This window comes from Dendropsophus ebraccatus, chromosome 7, assembly GCF_027789765.1.
Source record: "Dendropsophus ebraccatus isolate aDenEbr1 chromosome 7, aDenEbr1.pat, whole genome shotgun sequence".
Taxonomy (NCBI): Eukaryota; Metazoa; Chordata; class Amphibia; order Anura; family Hylidae; genus Dendropsophus; species Dendropsophus ebraccatus.
In genome coordinates, this window is record NC_091460.1 from 35655860 (window position 1) to 35679044 (window position 23185).

The following is a 23185-nucleotide window of genomic DNA, read 5'->3' on the forward strand; positions in this document are numbered from 1 at the left end:
GTGGTACATCCTCTTTAAGAACCACAGAGCAGTCACTTGAAGATGCTTGACCCTAATGTAAAATCTTTAACTAGCATAGTAGTGGTCCCTTTATATGGCACAAAGGAAGGGACAACCAACAGTGCCCCCTAGTTACACCTCAGAAGAGTTGGAGTCAAGCACAGTTGTAAGGCATCAGACTGAAGACTCTCTTCTGTTTTCTACACGGAACCCTCCAGCGACTCTAGCTGGAAATATTTTGTTGTCTATAAATGAGCTGTCATGCCGGTGCTAGTAATTGTTTAAGTAACACGTTTATCCTGACAGTGGTTTTCCATCTCCAGTCATATTTTACAGGATGATATGACCAGGAATGGTACGGTGCAGCTGTTCGGCTGACCTGGCGTCTCTCTAGATTTTAGCATTTAGATTGGAATCTTGATCCACAGCTGTATCTCTGCATAATTATCATTAGTTTGTACGTAAAACCCCCGGTTATTCCACGGCGGCCTGGAAATCAATAAAACGCTGAATTACAGATTGAAACGCGGCTGCAAGTTCTAACATTACTGACAAGAGGATTGTGTTTAATTTATGCTGCGGCTTTCAAATATTTATTCAATCAAATTTGCATTCATCGTATACTTAGCATTCTGGAATACGCTGTAGACTGTGCTATGTAATAATTCAGGATGTGTTAGCTCCAAACTAGAAAGAATAGTGCCTCCTATTGGATACATCTTCTTTTTTGTAAAAATTAGACCTGATTAACCCATTCTCACACCAAGACAAACAGTTGCGTCATGGTGCTGGTAAGGGGGTATAGAGATGGCTCATGGCATGACCCCCTTCTATATCAGATAGCTCCCGGCTGCTATCAGTAGCTGGGGCTTTGCTAATATCCAGCGATGTTGGCTATTTAACTATTTAGATGTAACTAAGAAAACTGACAACTCGCATTTAAATAGCCTTCACATACCTTTATTGGGATTCAGGGGCTGGATCCGCTCCTCAAAGCCAGATAGTGGGAAGACGAGCCAATGTCAATGTAGCCGAGGCCACCCGGGCTGCCTAACATTGGCGATTGCTTCAACTTGTCTGCAGCAGGCTGAAGCAATCATGTGCAGAAAAGATGGATCAAATATTACACTGGTACTGATCATTGACATTAGCATTGATCCCTATGAGCAATCAGGGATTGCCCATAGGGATCAATCCCATCTTTGGCCTCAGCTCCGAATTATGGAATTATCACATTCCTTGCAAAATTGCTGATTTTTCGTGAAATCACATCCCAGAAAAAAATTGAATAAAAAGTGAATTGCGGCCGCAGAAAGACCTGTCAGTTCACACAATGAAGTGAGCAACTCCGGACACTCCGGCGGAAAGATCATCCAGCCAGTACTTAAGTCTCGGAACGGCCGGTCTCTCACTGAATGTGAACATAGCCTTAAAGTGACTCTGTACCGACAATCTGACCCCCCAAACCGTTTGTACCGTCAGATAGCTGCTTTTAATCGAAGATCTGTCCTGGGGTCCGTTTGGCAGGTGATGCAGTTATTGTCCTAAAAAACAACTTTTAAATTTGCAGCCCCGTGACAAACGGGAGAATCTGTGCCATAACTTTGCACCACCCCTCCGTCCCTCCTCCCCACCCTCTCCATCATTAGGAATACTCCCGGGCAGATTGCCTCCTATTTGTTAGCTGTGTGAATACTAAACATGGGCTGGATCGTTAAGGCACCTATGCAGTGTTCAGCATGGAAAAAATATTTCCGTGGCACTCCTAATGATGAGGAGGGTGGGGAGGAGGGACAGAGGGGTGGTGCAAAGTTAGGACACAGATTCTCCCGTTTGGCACGAGCTTAAACTTTAAAAGTTGTTTTTTAGGACAATAACTGCATCACCTGCCAAACGGACCGCAGGACAGATCTTGGATTAAAAGCAACTATCTGAAGGTACAAGCGATTTGGGGGGGGGGGGGTCAGATTGTGGGTACAGAGTCCCTTTAAGGAACATAGATAACATCAGTTTTACCACGTGGCAAATGGCGTAAAGATGAAACCCATCTGAAATTTGAAAAAAATCCTTTTTTCTTCCAGTTTTACCTCCCAAATTGTTTTTTGCTTTGCACCACATTTTATGGAAAAATGAAGAGTCTCATTGCAAAGTAAAATAATGTTGCATACGGCTCAACAAACCCGTCCTCAGTTTGTATCTGGTATTGTAACTTGTAACCAAAATGGTGAACAGAGGCCCCATTCTGCCTAGGCCTTAGTCCACATTATTTGATTTCATAGTATATAATGTACATAGTATGCATCCACCATTATGATGAAGGAGTGCGCTCTGTGATAATATACTATATGTGTTGATTCTGTAACTATGTTCTGGAAGGATCTGAGAGGTCGGGGTCACCCTCAGGAATGTAACCGGAGTTCTCTTTAATGCTCAACTTATAGAGAAGATAATCTGCTGTAAAATGCCGGCATCTTGCAGTAATAGGTTTTGGAGGTTCCTATGGGACAGGGAGATAAGTGTTGTCTTATTCCTTGTGGGCTGTGAGTCATCGAAGAGAAAACCTCGGCAGACTTTGTAGTGGATTTGTGGTCGGAATACTTTGCATGTTCTGGTCACTTGTTGGTGGAATGCTGATGTTTCTGTGACATTTTACATTCCTTGGTTTCGGCTATTACATGGCGTTCCTTCATTTTTTTGGCTTAGGTTTTTAGTTTCAAATAGGCGAAAATAAAAATAGAACGTTATAGGATTATAATTATTGCCCTATGAAGCATATGGTGTTAAAGGGGTAATAAAAGCAGAGATTGGCCTGGTCAGACGTGTAACAATCAAATGAAATATAACGTTTGGGGTTTATAGAAGATTCTAGAAGTATTTGTAACTTAGGACTTTTATCAGCACATATGGGGCGTCATTAAGGGTGTGTAGGAGCACTACTGGCTTGTTTTCTTTAGGCATCAATAAAACGGTTATCCGGTATCAGAAAATTGTGCTTAAAGGCGTAAAAAAAAAAATATATATTTCAAATCAACTGGTGGCAGAAAGTGCCAGAGATTTGTCATTTACTGATTAAAATTAAAATCTTCCAGTAGTTATCAGCTGCTGTATGGCCTGTAAGAAGTGGTGTATTATTTCCAGTCTGACACAGTGCTCTCTGCTGCCACCTCTGTCCATGTCAGGAACTGTCCAGAGCAGAAGCAAATCCCCATAAAAACCTCTCCTGCTCTTCAGACTGGATAAAAATACCACTTCGTGCAGGATATGCAGCAGCTGATAAGTACTGGAATACTTGAGATTTTTTTTTAAGTAAATTACAAATCTCTGGCACTTTCTGACACCAGTTGATTTGAAAATAAATAAATAAATAAATAAATTGGTGAACAACCCATTGAAATAAAATCAAACATATAACTTAGTAATATAGACATAGGCTTAAAGCAACTCTACCCACAATCTGACCCCGCCAAACCACTTGTACCTTCTGATAGCTGCTTTTAATCCAAGATCTGTCCTGATGTCCATTCGGCAGTTATTGACCTAAAAAACAACTTTTAAACTTGCAGCCCTTTGTCAAACGGCCGTGGCTTAAAGTAACATAGTAACATAGTAACATAGTAAACAAGGTTGAAAGAAGACAAGAGTCCATCAGGTTCAACCTAGGAAAATCCTACTGTGTTGATCCAGGAAGGTGAAAAACCCCTACGGGGCAGAAGACAAACGCCCCACCACAGGGAGAAACTCCCCCCCCCCCCTCCCCCGACTGCAATGGCAACCAGAACAATCCCCGGACCAACGTATCACCAGAAATCTAATGCCCATAACTTGTAATATTATATTTTTCAAGAAAATCATCCAGGCCTCCCTTGAACTTATTTAATGAATCAGCCATGACAACATCATGTGGCAGAGAGTTCCACAGTCTTACCGCTCGTACAGTAAAGAACCCGCGTCGATGCTGATGATGAAATCTTCTTTCCTCTAGACGTAGAGGATGCCCCCTTGTCATTGTTACAGACCTAGGAGTAAAAAGACCACTACAAAAATCTCTGTACTGTCCATTCATATATTTGTACATTGTGATCAGATCGCCCCTAAGACGTCTTTTTTCTAGCGTAAATAACCCCAAGCGTGATAACCCGTCCTGGTACTGTAACCCACCCATTCCCTTAATGACCTTTGTTGCCCTCCTCTGCACCCGCTCCAGTTCACCTATGTCCTTCTTATATACCGGTGCCCAAAACTGTACACAGTATTCCATGTGTGGTCTGACCAGTGATTTATAAAGAGGCAAAACTATGTTCTCATCTTTAGCATCTATACCTCTTTTGATGCACCCCATTATTTTATTAGCCTTGGCAGCTGCTGCCTGGCACTGATCACTAAAGTTGAGTTTACTGTCCACCAATACCCCCAGGTCCTTTTCGGAAGTAGTTTTACCCAGTGTTTTATTATTTAGCACATAACTGTACTTATTATTTCTATGGCCCAAATGCATAACCTTACATTTATCCACATTAAACTTCATTTGCCATTTCTCCGCCCAAGCCTCTAGCTTCTCCAAATCCCTCTGTAATATGATATTATCCTCCTCTGTACTGATTACTTTACCCAGTTTAGTATCATCTGCAAAAATGGAGATTCTACTCTGTAGCCCCTCTACAAGATCATTAATAAAAATATTAAAAAGGAGTGGACCCAACACTGACCCCTGTGGTACCCCACTAGTAACTAAAACCCAATCTGAATATGTTCCGTCAATGACCACCCTCTGTTTTCTATCACACAACCAGTTACTTACCCATTTGCATACGTTTTCCCCGAGTCCCAGTATCCTCATTTTGTAGATCAACCTTTCATGCGGCACAGTATCAAATGCCTTTGAAAAGTCCAGATACACAACATCCACAGCCTCCCCCAGGTCCAGTCTATAACTTACCTCTTCATAGAAGCCGATCAGATTAGTCTGACAGGACCGATCCCTCATAAATCCATGCTGGTGCTGAGTCATAAGATTATTTTCATTAAGATACTCCAGTATAGCATCTCTTACAATCCCCTCAAATACTTTACCTACTATAGATGTTAGACTTACAGGCCTGTAGTTTCCAGGATCACTCCTTGACCCCTTCTTGAATATTGGTACCACATTAGCTATGCGCCAGTCCTGTGGAACAATCCCTGTCGTAATAGAATCTTTAAATAATAGGAATAACGGTCTGTCCAACACAGTATTTAATTCTTGCAAAACTCTAGGATGGATACCTTCTGGGCCCGGTGACTTATGGATTTTAATGTTTTTAAGGCGTTTCCCCACTTCTTGTTGTGTTAGGCAGGTGAGATTTATGGGAGGATTAACATTATCCCTAGTCATATCGACTGTTATGGGATTCTCCTCTGTGAATACAGTAGAGAAGAATGTATTTAGTAGATTGGCCTTTTCCTCTTCCCCCTCCACCATTACACCCAGATTATTTTTGAGGGGACCAACATTTTCGGTTTTAAGTCTTTTGTTATTTATATAGGTGAAGAACATTTTGGGATTTGTTTTACTTTCTGTGGCTATCCTTCTTTCTGTTGCTATTTTTGCTTCTTTTATTTGCGTTTTACACATTCTATTCTTCTGTCTATAGTTGCTCAATGCTTCTCCACTACCTTCTTGTTTTAGTTGTCTGAATGCTTGTTTCTTATCATTTATTGCACCCCTTACAGCTGTAGTTAACCACATTGGATTTCTCTTATTTCTACTACGTTTATTCCCATATAGTATGTGTCGTTCACACAATTTACCCAGGATGCTCTTAAATATGTCCCATTTCTCTTGTGTACTTTTATTTCTGAAGGCATTGTCCCAGTCTATGTTCCCAAGGTCCTCTCTTAGTTTTTGGAAATTAGCCTTCCTGAAATTTAATGTTTTTGTAGCCCCTCTGCTAATCATTTTATTGAAGGATAATTGAAAACTTACTATGTTATGGTCACTATTACCTAGGTGACCCCCCACCTCTATTTTTGATATTCTGTCTGGCCTATTGGTTAAGATCAGGTCCAGAAGGGCCCCCCCTCTTGTTGGTTCCTCTACTAGTTGGGAAAGGTAATTATCTTTTACTATTTCCAAAAACACGCTTCCCTTCCTGGAGCTGCAGGTTTCTGCTTTCCAGTTGATATTTGGGTAGTTAAAGTCCCCCATAATAATGACTTCCCCCTGCTTCGCTGCCGCATCTATTTGTCTTATAAGAAGATTTTCTGATTCTTCCACTATACTTGGAGGTTTATAACTCACTCCTATAAGAATTTTATTATTCTTCGTCCCTCCCCTTATTTCTACCCAAAGAGACTCCACATTATCATCACATATATCCTCCCGCAGAATAGGCTTAAGGCATGATTTAACATATAGACAGACCCCTCCCCCTTTCTTATTTTTACGGTCATTTCTGAATAGACTATAACCCTGGATATTAACGGCCCAGAAGTATCTGTGCCCTAACTTTGCACCACCCCTCCGTCCCTCCTTTCCACCCGCTTCACCATTAGGAATGCCCCTAGAACATTTTCTCCATGCTGAACACTGCACAGGTGCCTTAACGATCCAGCCCAAGTGCCGTGCTGACACAGGTGATTATTAGGAGACAATCTACCTGGAGCATTCCTAATGATGAAGAGGGTGAGGGGGAGGGACAGAGAGGTTGTCCCAGCCTAATGCATACACAATTTAGGCCACACCAGTTTGGCAGAGGGCTGCAAGTTTAAAAGTTGTTTCTTAGGACAATAACTGCATCACCTGCTGAACGGACCCCAGGACAGATCTTGGATTAAAAGCAGCTATCCGAAGGTACAAGCGGTTTGGGGGGGGGGGGGGGGGGGGAGGGGCAGATTGTGGGTACAGAGTCGCTTTAAATTAATATAGTGTTATAATTAACTACTGGCTTAAGCACGCTTTTGCATAATTCACCCTTGATAGAAAGTTGAAAATAGAAGGACAACACAATGTGTATTGTCTCCAGCTCCTCTGCTCCTTCCTCTCTGTATAGACAATACATCATGTTCTGATGTCCCAGGAGGCTTGGCTGGATCTGAACTTTAGCCCCATCCCCCTGAGTAATGTCACCATCGCTAAACAGCCACTCCAGCCAATATCGCCATCTCCCTGTTATATACACAGACACACATATATATCTTTATTGGGACATTCGAGGGGAATGGGGGAGTGATTACAGCATGCTGCCTTCTGCTCAATGATGGAATTGTCTGCAATAAAAATTAGATGTTCTGCAAAGGCTTTAAATGGAGAAGGAGTGCTGTGGGAGGGGAGTAGGAAGGGTGGAAGGACTGAGATGGGGAAAGCAATGCATTTTGGGAATTGTAGTACTGATCAACTGCTCAACTGGGGAAGACAAAGAAACAATGTTTCATGCTTCTTCAGACTGTTTTTCTTTTCTTTCTTTTTTTTTAACCCAATGTCAGAGTACCCCATTAATGGGCAGAATTTAAATAATGTGCTTACTAAGAATTGGCACTAACAGCTGTTAGGAGTCTCACAAGATTCTGGTCTTCACCATCAACCCTCTAAATGTTGAAAGTGGTACAGAAAAAGCGTACAGACCTGCATAAAGAGTCAAAGACAAGACAAGGTGAGTGGGGGCAGAGGGGAATACAAGGTTAGGGACAAGCCAAACTCGTCTGTACAGGTGTACAAAGATAGAGACAAATCGATGTCAGCATTACTGGAAAAAACGAGATCAGAAACAAGCTGTGGAGAAGATGTGTCAATGACAAGGACATTTAGGCTGAACAGGTGATAGTTATACCCCTGAATTATATAATCAAGGAATTTAAATGTTCTCTCCATTGGTTCTCCATGACTCAGTAGGCAGTTTTTTTTTTGAGTCAGGACAGGGAGAAGAAGCTTGTAAGCAGTGGAGGAGTGGGCACCATTGAGATGGCTATCATGGGGAAACGGATACCATTGGAATGGCTGTTGGGGGACTGGACAGGTAAGTACGTTTCTTTTGTTTTTGTTTGTTAAAATGGACACTTTATTCTGGGAAACACAATAGTAACAGTGCTAGGTGATACACAAACAAGTCAGGCTAGTGACACAGACTGAACAGACATGAAATCTGCCCTGGCTTATATAATAACTATTGATGACCTCAATGGAAGCAGTAATTGAAAATTATTGCTTAAAGGCAACATGGCACAGCACAGAAGAATTTAACTAACGCAAGCTGAGGCCAGAAGGATCTGGTCACCGGCCCAAGGAAGACAGAGTAGCATGACAGTCGGCTAGGACGCCTACAGGATCATATTTGTCAATGACATGATCTGCTTACACCGATCAAGTGATAACAGACTCTTTGTGATACCTGATTTCCTAGAACTCTTTTCTCATGGATTCTACATAAAGACTATGACTTTTTCCATTACTTGCTGTTTATCGGGGGTATTCTCCAGGGTTGCCAACCATCCATAAATTCCTGGATAATCTGCAAAAAAAGTGACTTTTTCCCAGTGTCCATGAATAAAAATAGATGTGTCAGGGATATTCGTCTGATAATTTGTTCCAGGACCATGCACATTATAGCAGGGATGGAGAGGATGGGAAACACAAGGGCTGACAGAGACTGCAGGGAGCGTGAAGAGATTAGCAGGACAGATGTGGGCACATACATGCAGCTCTCTCTGTCCCGGAAGAGAGGGGTTACAGCTATGGAGAAATTAATTCCACAGTCCTGTCCCCTGATGCAAGCCCCAGCCTGAAGTGGATCTGCTATGATTTGGAAGGTAAGGGAGACTTCCTGGGTCAGAGTGCAGTGCTGTAGACCCCGTTATGCAGACCATGCCCCTCCCCCACTCGCCCTCCCACCCAGTACATGGAGCTCTTAAACCAAAGCAATGCTCTTAAAGCAAGTTAAAATTTGTAAAAACTGTGAGCTCTTCTTGCAAAGCGCTCTCAATCCAAGTTACCCTTAAATCAACGTACCACTGGTATTTTATTTATGGCCCTTATGATTTAATATGGTTTCTGATTTGTTCAAGAAAAATGGTGGTTCTCCATCATCATTATTCAACAAGCGGTTTAGGACCAGAAATATCTATTTTCCCACAGAACAATGTCTGTATGTACAAGAAGCACAAAGCACTTGTGACCCAGTTGGCCCAAAGGCCCCAGTGGCATACAGGATACCACCAGTATACTATACAACTATACGATATGTTCTCTGTTGTTGCAATGGGATCCAAGAGTTCTGGTTCTGTTTTACTTCTGCTGCTCTGCAACAATGAGGATGTAATATTGTGGAGGTTCAAGAGCTTTGACCCATCCAGACATGAACTCTCCATGGTCTCTTGGTATTGTATCTGTCAACAAGACTTTCGCAACAGAGCCTGCAAATACTGTAAATTGTGAGGTGCAACCTTCATGATCGGACATGTCTTTCCAGCACATCCAGCACAGATCCATCAGACCAGGCTGCCTTTTTTCATTGCTCCATGTTCTGAATCTGATTCTCACCTGGCCATTGTAGGCACTTTCAGGAGAAGACTGAGGTCAGCATGGGAAGTCACTGCCCTACGGGATCTCTGGCCTAGGACAACCCACAGAAGAAACTGCTGGGCCTTGCAATGTTAGTAAATTTGGACAGTACTGTGAAACATGATGGCACTATACACAACATGAGCATCAGAGGGGACAGAGCCAGTGGGATGGCTTGGCACAGAGGTTGGTGGACGCAAAGGCTGTCCCCCATGGATCAGCACAGTTACAGGGCTTTCACTCATACCTTTTTGAATTTAGCTCCGGGTAGGGGTCTATTATCATGGCGCATCTAGACTTGACAATCGTTGCCCACTTGACAATCTTCCTTGCAAAAATGCTTTAAATTTGTCAGATTGCAAGGGCATTTTTTTGTATGGTGCCTGCTTCATGTCAACTCACCTATCTTCTATTGGAATCAGGTCTGGGCTCCGACTGGGCCATTCAAAAACGTTGATCTTTTTCTTGTGATGTGGAGGTATGCCCTAGTTCTATCTGCAGAAAAACATCCCAAGGTACAATGCTGCCCCCATTATGCATCACTGTGAGGATGGTATCCTTTTGATAATGCTTGGCACTAAACATACCTTTTTGAATTATGGCCAAAAATTTTAACCTTTGTCCCATCAGGCCATAACACTTTTTCCCACATGCTTTTGGCAGACTTGTAGGTTTTGGCAAAAAATAGTTGAGCTTGGATATTTTTCTTTGTTAGGCTTCCTTCCGTCTTGCCACCCTACCCCACAGCCAAGACATATAAGGAATACTGGAGATTGGTGTCACATGAAGTAGACAATTGGTATTGCCAAAAATTCCTGAAGCTCCTTTAAAGTTGCTGTAGACCCCTTGGCAGGCCATTTTCTTCTTGTCTTTTAATCAATGTTTGAGAGACAGCCAGTTCTTAGTAATGTTGTTACAACTTTTACCCACTTCTTGATGACCCTCATGGCTTTTGCTAAAAAATGTAACTAATAAAACATATCAGGAAAACCCTAAATAGCTACACTTTATATGAGGTTAATCAGAATCACTTTAAGTGATGGCCACTGTACACCGACTAGTATTCAATCATTTGTTCTCGGCCGATTTTTACATTGCAAATTTAGGGATGTACAGACTTTTTATATTCACTGTAGTCCTTTCTTTGTGTAAATAAAGGTACTCTGAATGGTCCCAGGTAATGAGGCCTAAATAATACAAAAATGGGAGGTTAGATGTTCCTTACCCTTCCTTACTCTATGCTAGACTAAAATAGACAGGACTTCCTCTCTCTGTGGAGAGACAGGCTGGGCTATGGATGCTCCTCCCCACTATCTAGAATTCTCCTGTAATGTAGGTGTATGGGTTACCACTCTGACATACTAGAGAAACAAAGTACCTAATAGTACAAAGTACAATATAAAGTGCAAACTTAGACTAAACAATCTTTAAACGTGCCTGATTTATCAGGCTGTTTGATAAATCCGTCACACTTAAAGACTGTCTAGTTTTTTGGTGCAAAGTTTACACCATCTATTACTTGGCTTGAAGTCAGATTCAGGTGCATTTTTTTATGCAAAATAGACCACGCCCCTTTTTGCATAAACCCCACCCCTTTTTATACCAGGCAGAAACGTGTCTGAAAGTGGTGGAAAAGTGTCTAAAATGCATATAAAATGTTGAGAAAAGTCAAGTGTGCCACGTTTTCAGCCAAAATTCTGGCTGAGACACCTGAGTAAATCAGGGCCGGGGTGTATACAGAACCAATACAGCATACTAAAGGAGAAGCCGGCTCAGGGGAATTTGATTACGAGAAGAACTTATCCCGCGGTGAGTGGTGGTACTGGCCGTGGGATCCCTGCCTTGCTCCAGGATCTCAGCACTGCACACGTCACGATCCAGCAGAGGCACTGGCCGCTTAGCCAGTGAGAGACTGGGGCAGGTAACTGATTGGCTGATTGGCCAGTCCATCAGCCAGGACAGGCACTTTCCCCTGAGTCATGACGTCATAACAACTTAAGGGAAAATGCCTTAAGGTGAGGGCCCTGAGGCTGGTCCTGCCACTCACAGTGGGCACGGGGAGAGATAAGTTCCTATTCCTGATCAAATTTCCCTCTGCCCCTGCTGGCTGCCGTATTTTGATGGCAGGTAACATGTAAAATCTGAAAAATATATTAACAAGCCACATATTTTACAACCAACACATACATTTTACAGGACCATGTAATGAAACACTGTACACGTAATGTGTGTGTGTGTGTATGGGGGGGATATATATATACTCAACCCATTTGGACAGAGTAATTACAGTTTCCCACAAGGTTCACACAATGACTCTACGAGCTCCCAGGATCTTATTTATTTTCTGGTTATATTGAATCATGTTGTGACCTGACATACGTAAACCTGGTAAATTACCACTCTCACTGAATGAATAGGCGGAAAATAGCAGCGATTGTGCAGGTCTGGTGCAGACAATAAATCAGGTGTGAGTTTGTGGTCAGGGGCAGATGAAGGAGTGAGACATTACACGGAGGATGACGTCTTCTCTATTCCAGCAGTAGCGCGGGAATCAGGACTTCTTATTATGTTCTTCAAGTAGTTTGTTTTGTCAGGGAAAACAGTGCACTCACGAGGTGTGAACAAGGGCATGTGCGAGGATCAACAGACTGTCTGAGAAATAAGGGACCAAAAGGATACAAGCAAGTAAATAATTACATCGATAATAATATTGTAATGTCTGTCGGAGGAACCGGGAATGTTTTGTATCCTCTTCACAATCGGATTACTACATTGTAAAAGGTTTAGAATAGAGAATTAAAAAAAAAAAAAAAAGGTCTATGAACTCCTACCGAAAAATTTTATTGGATTGGTGGCTTTTTATACTCATTTTTAACATATATGAGAGTGCAATACAATACAATATATTTGGTTGTTTCCGCTGCCATTATACCGTTTAACCAATACATGTCACTAGAGCACATAAGATTCAATCTACATTGATTTTACATAGACATAACAGAGAGAAAACAGTACAGTAAAACTGTGGTACAGTGAAACAACAGTAAAGTGCTGGTGTTGGAGTTATACGTCCAACATAGAAACTTAGATTGTTGGCAGAAAAAGACCACTTGGTCCCCCATAGTCTACCCTTTTAGTGTTTATTTTCTTATTATCTTAGTATGGATATATGTTTATACCAGGCATGTTTACATTCTGTTATTGAGGATTTATCAACCACCTCTGCTGGAAGCTTGTTTCAAGTATCCACTACTCTTTCAGTAAAGTAATATTTTCTCAGATTGTGTCCTATGTTCCCTTCTTGAACCTTATTTAGTCCTTTAACATATATAACGGTTTTATTCATGCCCCCCTTTCCCTACTTTCCTCCAGACTTTATCGATTTAAAGTGGTACTCTGGCAAAAATCTTCTTCTTTCAGATCAACTAGTTTCAGAAAGTTATATAGATTTGTAACTTGCTGCTATTTAAAAGTCTCCAGTATTCCAGTAGTTATCAGCTACCGTATGTCCTGTATGTTGTTTTCTTTCCAGTCTGACACAGTGCTCTCTGCTGCCACCTCTGTCAGTGTCAGGAATTGTCCAGAGCAGTAGCAAATCCCCATAGAAAACGTCCCCTCCTACTAAAACGGAACTGGTACAAGAATTAAATATAACTTATAAATACGAGGAGGCTATAGCCTATGGCAACAATACAACTAAAAAATTTAGAGAGATGTGGTCGTTATGGACATCTAGTCCACGTTTTTCACCTTAAGTTTTCTGTTTATTTTCTTATCTGTTTTCTGAATAAGCTATAATTACATATACGATGATATCACATACAAACTCACTATATCCTCATGCATATTTTGATAGACATGCTATCTTAAACATGTTACGTTATTGTTAACTTTACCTTAGCTATATTTCTTATTTCATTTGTGAAAACTGTTTTATCTGTTGTACTTTCGATGTACTCTTGTTATACTTTTGTTTGCCAAACTTTACTTTTGTTTGCAAAAAAAGACTTATTGACAAAAATTCAATAAAATATATTGAAACAGAAAACGTCCCCTCCTCTGGACAGTTCCAGACATGGACAGAGATGGCATCAGAGAGCACTGTGTCAGACTGGAAACAATACAATACTTCCTGTGGAAAATACAGCAGCTGATAAATACTGGAAGACTGGATATTTTTTAATAGAAGTAAATTACAAATCTATGTAACTTTCTGACACCAGTTGTTAGGCAGGGGACAGGAAGACATGGACTGGTGAAGCCCTGAAGCTGGCACCCGCCCAGCTATCCCTGCCTAATTACAGTTCAACTGCCCTAACTAGCAGCAGACAACTGGTCGACAGTCCCTAGGCCTTGCTCAGTGTAACACAAAACAAACAGAATAAAGGGATAGTTAGATGTCCGAGTCAAACTAAATGATCAGCAAAGTCGTGTTTAAGAGGGTAGTCAAAAGGGGAAAGCCAAAGTCAGGTAACCAGGAATCAAAGGACAGGCAAGAACACTAGATCAAGTAACACTAGGGAAAACTAGGCACTATCACAGGCACGGAACTTGAGACAAATGAAGGTACTTATAAAACTAGGAGTCCCAGCCTGGCCCAGATACTGACAGCTGACTGGCAGTGTCAGCTGTCAGTCACAATCACTCTGATCACAAACACCTAGTGCTGATCAGTAGGGGGAGCAGAACACTAGACACTGCTACATCAAGAAATAGCAGAGTAGAATATAAGAAGCAGTCTGGTTGCTATGGACGCCATCAGCACGCCACAAACAACCGGCCCAATCGGTTGCCATGTATGCTTTGGCGGCACGCATCGGCTATGTCAGGAGCTGAGTGCACGACCTGAGTCCTAACACCAGTTGATCTGAAAGAAAAAGATTTTTGCAGGAGTACCCCTTAAATTCCTTCAGTCTTTCCTGATATGTTTTATGCCTGACACCCGCCACCATTTTTGTAGCCCGTCATTGGTCCCGTTCTATTTTATCAATATACTTTTGTAGGTGAGGTCTCCAGAACTGGACACAGTATTCCAGATGTGATGTCACTAAAGCTCTATACAGCAGGATCACAATCTCCCTCTTCCTACTGGTTATACCTCTAGCTATACACCCCAGCATACGATTTGCTTTCCCCACCACCTAGTTGCACTGGTGACTCACATTAAGGCTGTCAGAAATCACTACCCCTAAATCCTTCTCTTCTGAAGTCTTTTCCAACACAGAACTGCCGATATGATACTCAGACAAAGTGGCTAGGAGGCACTGCAATAACATGCAGCTGTTTGGGGGCCCTTAGAGGGACATGCCAATCCCTGTTGGGATCAGTTTTTATACTAGGGTGTGTGGGAGTAGTCTGCAATCCATACTGGGGGAAATAAGTTCTAGAAATGTGCTATATTGTGCTGCAAAGTAGACCCCAATACATGATATAGATTATTTATCATGAAATGAATATTATATTGCAAGGAATTAAAGAGGCCAAATCCACGGCAAGTCAGTGACTATACTTGCCGTATTCTTATTTGCAACTTACCTAAGTACTTCCAGACAGATGAATTATCACAGTAACCCACCTATGCAAAAATCTTTTATAAATGAATCTGCTCAGGAAGTAAATCTTCAAAAATCTGCATGCAAGAGGAAATTTTGTCAAGTTTACTAATGCCCCGAGGCTTCCAAGATAAGCAAAGTGATTGGGTTCTTTAATTCTATGCGGCAATTTGTCCAAACCTCAAGTGTCAGGTAGAAGCCAGTAAAGGAGATGTGTTGGCTTTCTCAGGTTTCAGTCACTCTTAAAAATCATTCTAGACATGAAGAGCATAAGAAACAATATTTGCAGAAATTGACCAGAATGCCTCTGTATTTACTGTTACCAAAAAGCCGGCCAAGAAATTCATTTTACTATCCTGCGTCTGGGAAAACAGATTCGGAAGAAAACATATTTCAGTGATGCCAGCTGCTACATCCTTATTGCATCAATGTGAATACACAGAATTAGCTAGGAAAACATCCCTTTGGTCAGCTAAGAAAGTGACACTGGCAATGGCCTGACAAACTGTTTTTCCATTTAAGATAAATTTGGCAAAATTCTGTCTGAACACAGGGACCTCCATTATCTATCCTTGAAGTGACTTCTTTATGATCAGAGTACTCCGTGCTGCCTTCACTTAGTAGAAATTGAACTTTGGGTGTCAGCACTTACCTGAGCTGCTGATAGTGAGCTGTAGTTGGCAGGCCCATTGTGAGCATGTTACCTTTTGGTAAATTGTCCGTGGAATAGCTTATGCACATTCTACTGTAATGAAGAGTCAATGAGGAGTAGTGACTCAGCGTTGGTGCCGCACTCTAGAACGCCTCACCATTGCTTTCTCCTCCCTCTTCTTCATGAACAATCAATGCTGACCGGCCTCCTGCTCACTTACACTGTCAGTCAGTATCTGCTAACAGAGGACTGATCTGCAATCAGATATAGTTGAACCTCCTAGTCTGTCTAGGAGCTGTGGTCAGGGGTTCAAATGCCCTAATGGAAATATAGTTATTTTTTTATTTTTTTTTCTCATTATTGTCTCATTTTTAAAAGTGCAAAGAATTTTTTAAATACAATGATTAGAAAAATAAATATATAGTTATTAAAAAATATGTTATTTTACTCATTCTATTAAAAACTAAAGTAAACTAATTAAGACCTGATTGGGAATTATTTGCACTTTTAAAAATGATACAATAAAAAGAAAAAAATAATAAATAAATAATTATATCTCCTTTTTGTCAGGGGAATTGAACCAAAGAAAGCAAACTGGTGCTGGTCACTACACAGGTGATTTACCCGTGGACCATAGCTCCTACACAGGCTGGGGGATTCAATTATATCTGATAGCTGATTAGTCCTCTGCTGGCAGATACTGACTAAGGTTATGTTCACACAACGTATATTTTGTAAAACCACGGCCGTTGTTGCACATTGCATTATTGATTATTACGAAAATATACGTTACCTTGCCGTCAATGGGATCCCTAGCAGTGCGGCAAACAACTGACATCTCAGTTTTCTGTGGCCACTATTTATTGAATAGCGGCTGCAGAAAACCCTGTCAGCGCACACTGTGGAGCAAGCGGATCCGGACGCACGCTCCATACTGTGCTGTGGGTAGTTCTCAGAACTCTACACATAGCCTAACAGTGTAAGAGAGCAGGAGGCCGGGCAGCATTGATAATTCATGAAGAAGAAGTAGGAAGAAGAATTGGTGAGGTGTGCCAGAGTACGCCACAACTCATCATTGACTCTTCATTACAGTAGGAGATGCAAGACTGTACATAATCCACTGCACATACAAATTACCAAAATGTAACACCCCCACTAGGGGCCCGACAACTACAGCACACTGTCAGCACCTTGGGTATGGCTGGGTATGGCTGCTGACAGATTGCTTTTAAGCTACAGTATGCAAGTGATCTGCACAAAAAAGGGTTGCAGCAATCCTACGAAGGACTATTTCATTGAATAAAAATGTAGATACTATCTGTATGTTATAGACACATGTCAAAAGTTTTGACCGGTGGGAGTTCTGGCTGCTTATATCCCCACATTTATTAAAAAGAATTCTTTGCCCTCTCTGATTTTTTAAGAAGTCCTCTGCAGTGAGATGGAAAGACGCAGAGAGAGCACACTTAACCAGTGCTTCTCTGGGATAAAATAAGTAGCAGATATCTGTATACCCAGGCTCCCACTGATTAAAACTTTTAACATGTCTCCAGTAGCTGTCGGCAAATACTCATTTGGCCAGTGGCTATTTATCCTCCTTACGTATGCACACTTGTCTCAGCCAAGGAGCATGTGTTTTTAATGGATGTGAAGACAGACCCATGCTTGTGTCCAGGAAGCACAGAAGGATTGTGTGTTAAACTTTGGCATGCCCAATCCTTCTCTTCTGTAACATCGACTGGCCCCCATATACCTTAGACAGCCACTCCAGCTGTAATCTGTGGGTTTGAATATGTTTTCAATAATGTGTACAGGAGCCTTTGGCATCATGTGAGGACTGTTTGTTGAGGATTTGGGCTCTTTTGCCCAGGCTCATACAGCAGTACCACCAGTACTTCCCTGATGACAGCTATTCCTTTAAAGGGGTACTCCAGTGCAGTGTCCCAGCACATAGGTTCTTTCTTTCTAAAAGTATTCTGTTAGTTTAAGTGCTGGAAAGTTTAATAGACACTGCAAAAACTCGTTTCATGTTGCCCCCAGTGTTTAAGTCTGGTATTGCATCTTATTCTGTCATCATACTGCTCATGTATATCGATTTGTTTATTTGTTAGTCATGTGGTGTGGTGATGCAAGAGGCCTAGTATCACGTGATTCCCCGGCTGCCATAGCAACTCCAATAGCCATCAAGCTTTTGGCTGGGGTTTAGTATTTTCCTCTCTAGTCTTCAAGAGAGAAGGTCGCTTCCTCTCTGGTCCTCAGGAGAGAAGGTCCGGTACCACCGGCCTCGTGGTGTGGACGCTTCGCTACCACTCCTCTGTCAGATATATATATATATACACCTGTTCTGGTCCAGTCAAGACCTGCTGTATTCTCCAAAACTCCTATCTACTTCAAGATCTGGGTTCATCGTTTAATTCTCCATATTTTCCTCATTAACGCTAACTGCAAGTATTCTCCTCATAACTACTATACCCAGCATCGGTATCTCAAGGGAACTACTACTCCCATCCTCAGTAAAGATTCTTCCTAACAAAAGGGACACTTACAGATCACGGCCTATTACTACATCACCCATCTCTTCAGTTATCACTAATTCTGCCTGTTGCCAAGTTGATTATTCCTGGTTGCATCCAGAGACTGTTGCTAATAGAGTTGATGCTCAAATAAACATACAACTACCGTTGTTCCCGAACCCTGGCATTGGTCTCATCATTGGTGCCTTGACTAGGGACAACGAAGAATTGGGCTGCGTGATCAGGCTCCTCAGACTAGCCACCTACCCTTGTGCCATAACCGTGACCATACCACATTGCAAGTGCCAACTGGGGCCTGCTCGCAGCATAGCCTTACAACGGGGTAAAGCTTTTTCCCAGTAATTAAAACACATTACAAAGTTATATAACTTTGTAATATGCTTCAATCCTCTATCTGCTCCCCTTCCCTATCTTTTCCCCCCTCAACCCCCCACCAGGAAGTGAAATAAACTCATTGTTACCTAATGACTGTTGACCCCAGGCTTTTCTGTGGAAGCCATTTTGTGACAATGACATCATCAAGAGGGAAACTGGTCTAAGCCGTGTTAAGCCAGACTCCCTTTGTCAGATGATTCAGGTTGCTCAGCTCTGATTGGCTAAGCAAGATGTAAGCCATCTAACAAGCCATCTAACCATGCTGGTTAAGTGATAACCAGCATGGTTTTACTAAGGACAGAAGCTGTCAAACCAACCTAATATGTTTCTATGAAGAGGTAAGTAGAAGCCTGGATAGCGGCGCGGCTGTGGATATCGTGTACCTGGATTTTGCAAAAGCGTTTGACACAGTTCCTCATGGACGTCTGATGGGTAAGTTAAAGTCTATCGGTTTGGAAAATTTAATGTGTAACTGGATTGAAAACTGGCTTAATAATCGTACCCAGAGAGTGGTGGTCAATGATTCCTACTCCGAATGGTCCCCGGTAATAAGTGGTGTACCCCAAGGGTCAGTACTGGGCCCTCTTCTGTTTAACTTGTTTATTAATGATATTGAGAATGGAATTAACAGCAATGTTTCTATCTTTGCAGATGACACCAAGCTTTGTAGTACAGTACAGTCTATGGAGGATGTGCAGATGTTACAGGATGACTTAGACACACTGAGTGTTTGGGCGTCCACTTGGCAAATGAGGTTCAATGTGGATAAATGTAAAGTTATGCACCTGGGTACTAATAACCCGCATGCATCATATGTCCTGGGGGGAGTTACTCTGGGAGAGTCGCTGATGGAGAAGGATCTGGGTGTACTTGTAGATAATAGACTACAGAACAGCACACAATGTCAGTCAGCTGCTTCTAAGGCCAGTAGGATATTGTCATGCATTAAAACAGGCATTGACTCTCGGGACAGGGATATAATATTACCGCTTTATAAAGCTTTGGTGCGGCCTCATCTGGAGTATGCCGTCCAGTGTTGGAACCTGATTCATAAAAAGGATGTTCTAGAGCTGGAGAGGGTACAAAGACAGGCAACTAAACTAATAAGGGGAATGGAGCATCTTAGTTATGAGGAGAGATTAAAAGAATTACATTTGTTTAGTCTGGAGAAGAGACGTTTAAGGGGAGATATGATTAACTTATTTAAATATATAAATGGCCCCTACAAGAGATATGGGGAAAAGATGTTCCAGGTAAAACCCCCTCAAAGGACAAGAGGGCACTGCCTCCGCCTGGAGAAAAAAAGGTTCAATCTCCGGAGGCGACAAGCCTTCTTTACCATGAGTACTGTGAATCTGTGGAACAGTCTACCCCAGGATCTGGTCACAGCAACAACAGTAGAGGGCTTCAAAACAGGGCTAGACAAGTTCTTAGACCAAAATAATATAAATGCATATGTATAGAACTATCCCTCCCCCTTCCCTGTATCCATCCCCTCCTTGGTTGAACTTGATGGACATGTGTCTTTTTTCAACCGTATTGACTATGTAACTATGTAACAGTTTTACAAAGTCAGTTAGACATCACAGGAGACAACGTGCATCATGGGAAAGCCCAAACCAGGAAGCGAAGAAAAAATGAAGACACCAACTGGAGCTTCAGGGACCTGCAAACAGCGGGAAATTCAAACGGAGACAGACTCTGGAGGGATGGTAAGTGTAAAAATTATGTTTATGATTGATTGATTTTTTTTTGCAGTATACCTCCATGGATTACATTCCAGACAAAAAGCATCAAGAAAAAGGTTAATGAAAAATAGATATGTTTTACTTTGGTCATCATAGATGAAAAAATATTGAATATCAAAATTACTGCAGCAGCAACATAAATAGCAATTAGGGTCAATACTGTAGATGGCAAAATAAAAAATACAGCTTAATAACATTTATTTCCCTTCATTGGTTCTTAGAATTGTGGCCATAAATATGTGTACAGAGTTCACCACCGAGAATAATTACCCTGACCTAAATTTCCTGCAGCTACTTACTTTATGAAGTGGAACGGAGGGTGAATTGGGAAATAATTTCATCAAGTTTGATACATTTGATAAATCACGTTAATGTAGTGTATGATATTGACTGTAGGACTATGGATCCAAGGGACTTATAATTATTTCCCTTTAGGTTTTCACAGTCTCATCAAACATTTAGATTGCGGCCGATGGCAGCGAATAATCATATTTTTATCAACAATCACATTACTGGTCTATGGCTAGAAGATACTGTCCGCAGAGAAGAATGTGCATCTTCCCATATTGGAGATAGTAATAATGCAGTGTCCCACTGCTTAACCTGTGGTTGGTGGACATTTATGCCTTACTCTATGGAATATTTCTATTGCTTTACTGTTTTTTTTTTTAGTTTTTACATTGTTATTATGTGATCCCACTGTTTGTGCTTGTATTGGTTGTTCACATTACATAGGTCCATCTACTTGAATGGGTTGTCCAACTAAAATTTACTTGTCCCCTATCCACAGGACTCTGAGGACAGGGACATGCTCCAGCAGCGTATGGTCCCTTAGGGCCCTATTCCACAGGCCGATCAATAATGTAAACGAGAGCCGATCTGCTAGATCAGTGCTCGGTTACTGGGCCTGTTCCACGGCCCGATGATCGTTTAGCGAGGGCTGCAGGGACATCGTTGTCCTTGCAGCTCTTACAGCATACATTACCTAGCAGGGCTTCTCCTCCGCTCCGTCTTCATCCCGGTCCCACTCGCAGCATCAACTCCGGAGCGGCCTGACTGAGCTGTCAGACTGCTCAGCCAATCACTGGCCGTGGAGGTCCCGGCCTGTGATTGGCTGAGCGGTCTGACAGCTCAGTCAGGCCGCACCGAAGCTGCTGCTGCACGCGGGACCGGGATGAAGACGGAGCAGAGAAGAAGCCCTGCTCGTTGATGTATGCTGCTTGAATCGTCGGCCTAAATCATTTATTCCACGGAGCGATAATCGGCCGTTCGGACGATTATCACTCCGCGGAATAGGCCCCTTAGAGTTAAGGGCGGTGTTTCGGATGCTGTTGAAGACTTTTCTGGATTGCTGGAAGATAAGGGTAAAACAGAACGTGAAGGGAAAGCTACCTTACAAAGGTGGTGTGAGTGCTATTTTGCATATCCTTTCTTCCCAATACATTTATATACAAGACATAATAATTTTTGGGAAATAGTGTGATGTCTTAAGAACCAGAATTCTTTTAAATACTAGAGTGGTTATATTTATCAAACATACTGTATGTAAGAGCCTGAGGAAGAATTCTAGACCATAAGGTGCCAGATTTAATGAATTTTACAGTATCAATAGAACTGTTTTTTAAAGAGGCATTGTCATTAAAAAAAAAATGATATGTCGTCAGGCGTGTCAAAAGCTATTGATCAGCAGTGAGACCCACTGCAATTAGGAGATATAGCCAGGGAGAGAGCATGGCAGCAGTGTCGGTTGTATCTCCTGATCAGCTAATTCCGACATTGTAAGTCTATGAGGCTACATTGTTAGAATTAACAAGCAGCTGGGGAGTGGATGGCACGACCACCGCGCTCTCTCCCTGGCTATATCTTTTGATCACAGTGAGACCTGCTGTGATCAAAACCTTCTGACATGATTGATGACATACAAAAACAAAAAAGTGCAACAGCAACCTGCAAGTGTCAGGACTTACTGTGTACAGTCCCCTCGTATGCCACACAATAAAAAACTGCTCTAGAGAAATTTTGGTTAAAAGTGAGGTTCTTAGCAAACCATTTGATCAAATAGCGTGTACCATCTCACCACATTAAGGTGACCTCATAAAGAGATGGTTCCTAAACTAATATCTGCCTCTCTTGGGCTCACATTAAGCCTACAACTGGGCATTAGGGATGAGCGAACCGGCTGAGGTTCGGGTTCGTATGAACCTGAACTATCGGCTTCTGATTCCAGCTGTCTGCCCGCTCCGTGGAGAGAGTGGATACAGCCTAAGGACCGTCTAGAAAACTGGGATACAGCCTATGGCTATGGCTGTATCCCAGTTTTCCAGGAGGTCGTATCCACCCTCTCCACGGAGCAGGCAGACAGCGGGAATCAGAAACCGATAGTTCAGGTTCATACGAACCCGAACCTTAGCCGGTTCGCTCATCCCTACTGGGCATGAAGGAGCCAACTAAACTGTGTTTAAAATACCCACTGGAGATGGGTGGAGTGAAAGCCAAAAGGAGGTAGCCACACCCATATATAACACAATTAAATTTTTGACATTTATTTTTAATCACAGGTACTCTTTAAACAATCATAAATAATCCAAATTTAAGGGACACTTTTATAGATCCTGTAACTTCCTAAAAAATACTCAGATTCATTACCAAACAGTTTTCATTAGAGGGTTGAAATATTTTCCTAGAGGAAATCTAAAAAGCTTACTGAGCACCTTTTAAGAGGATAAACAAAGTGGTAAGGATTCTATTAAAAGCTAGTGTAGAAATCTAGAGGAAAAATATGCCAGCCGGTG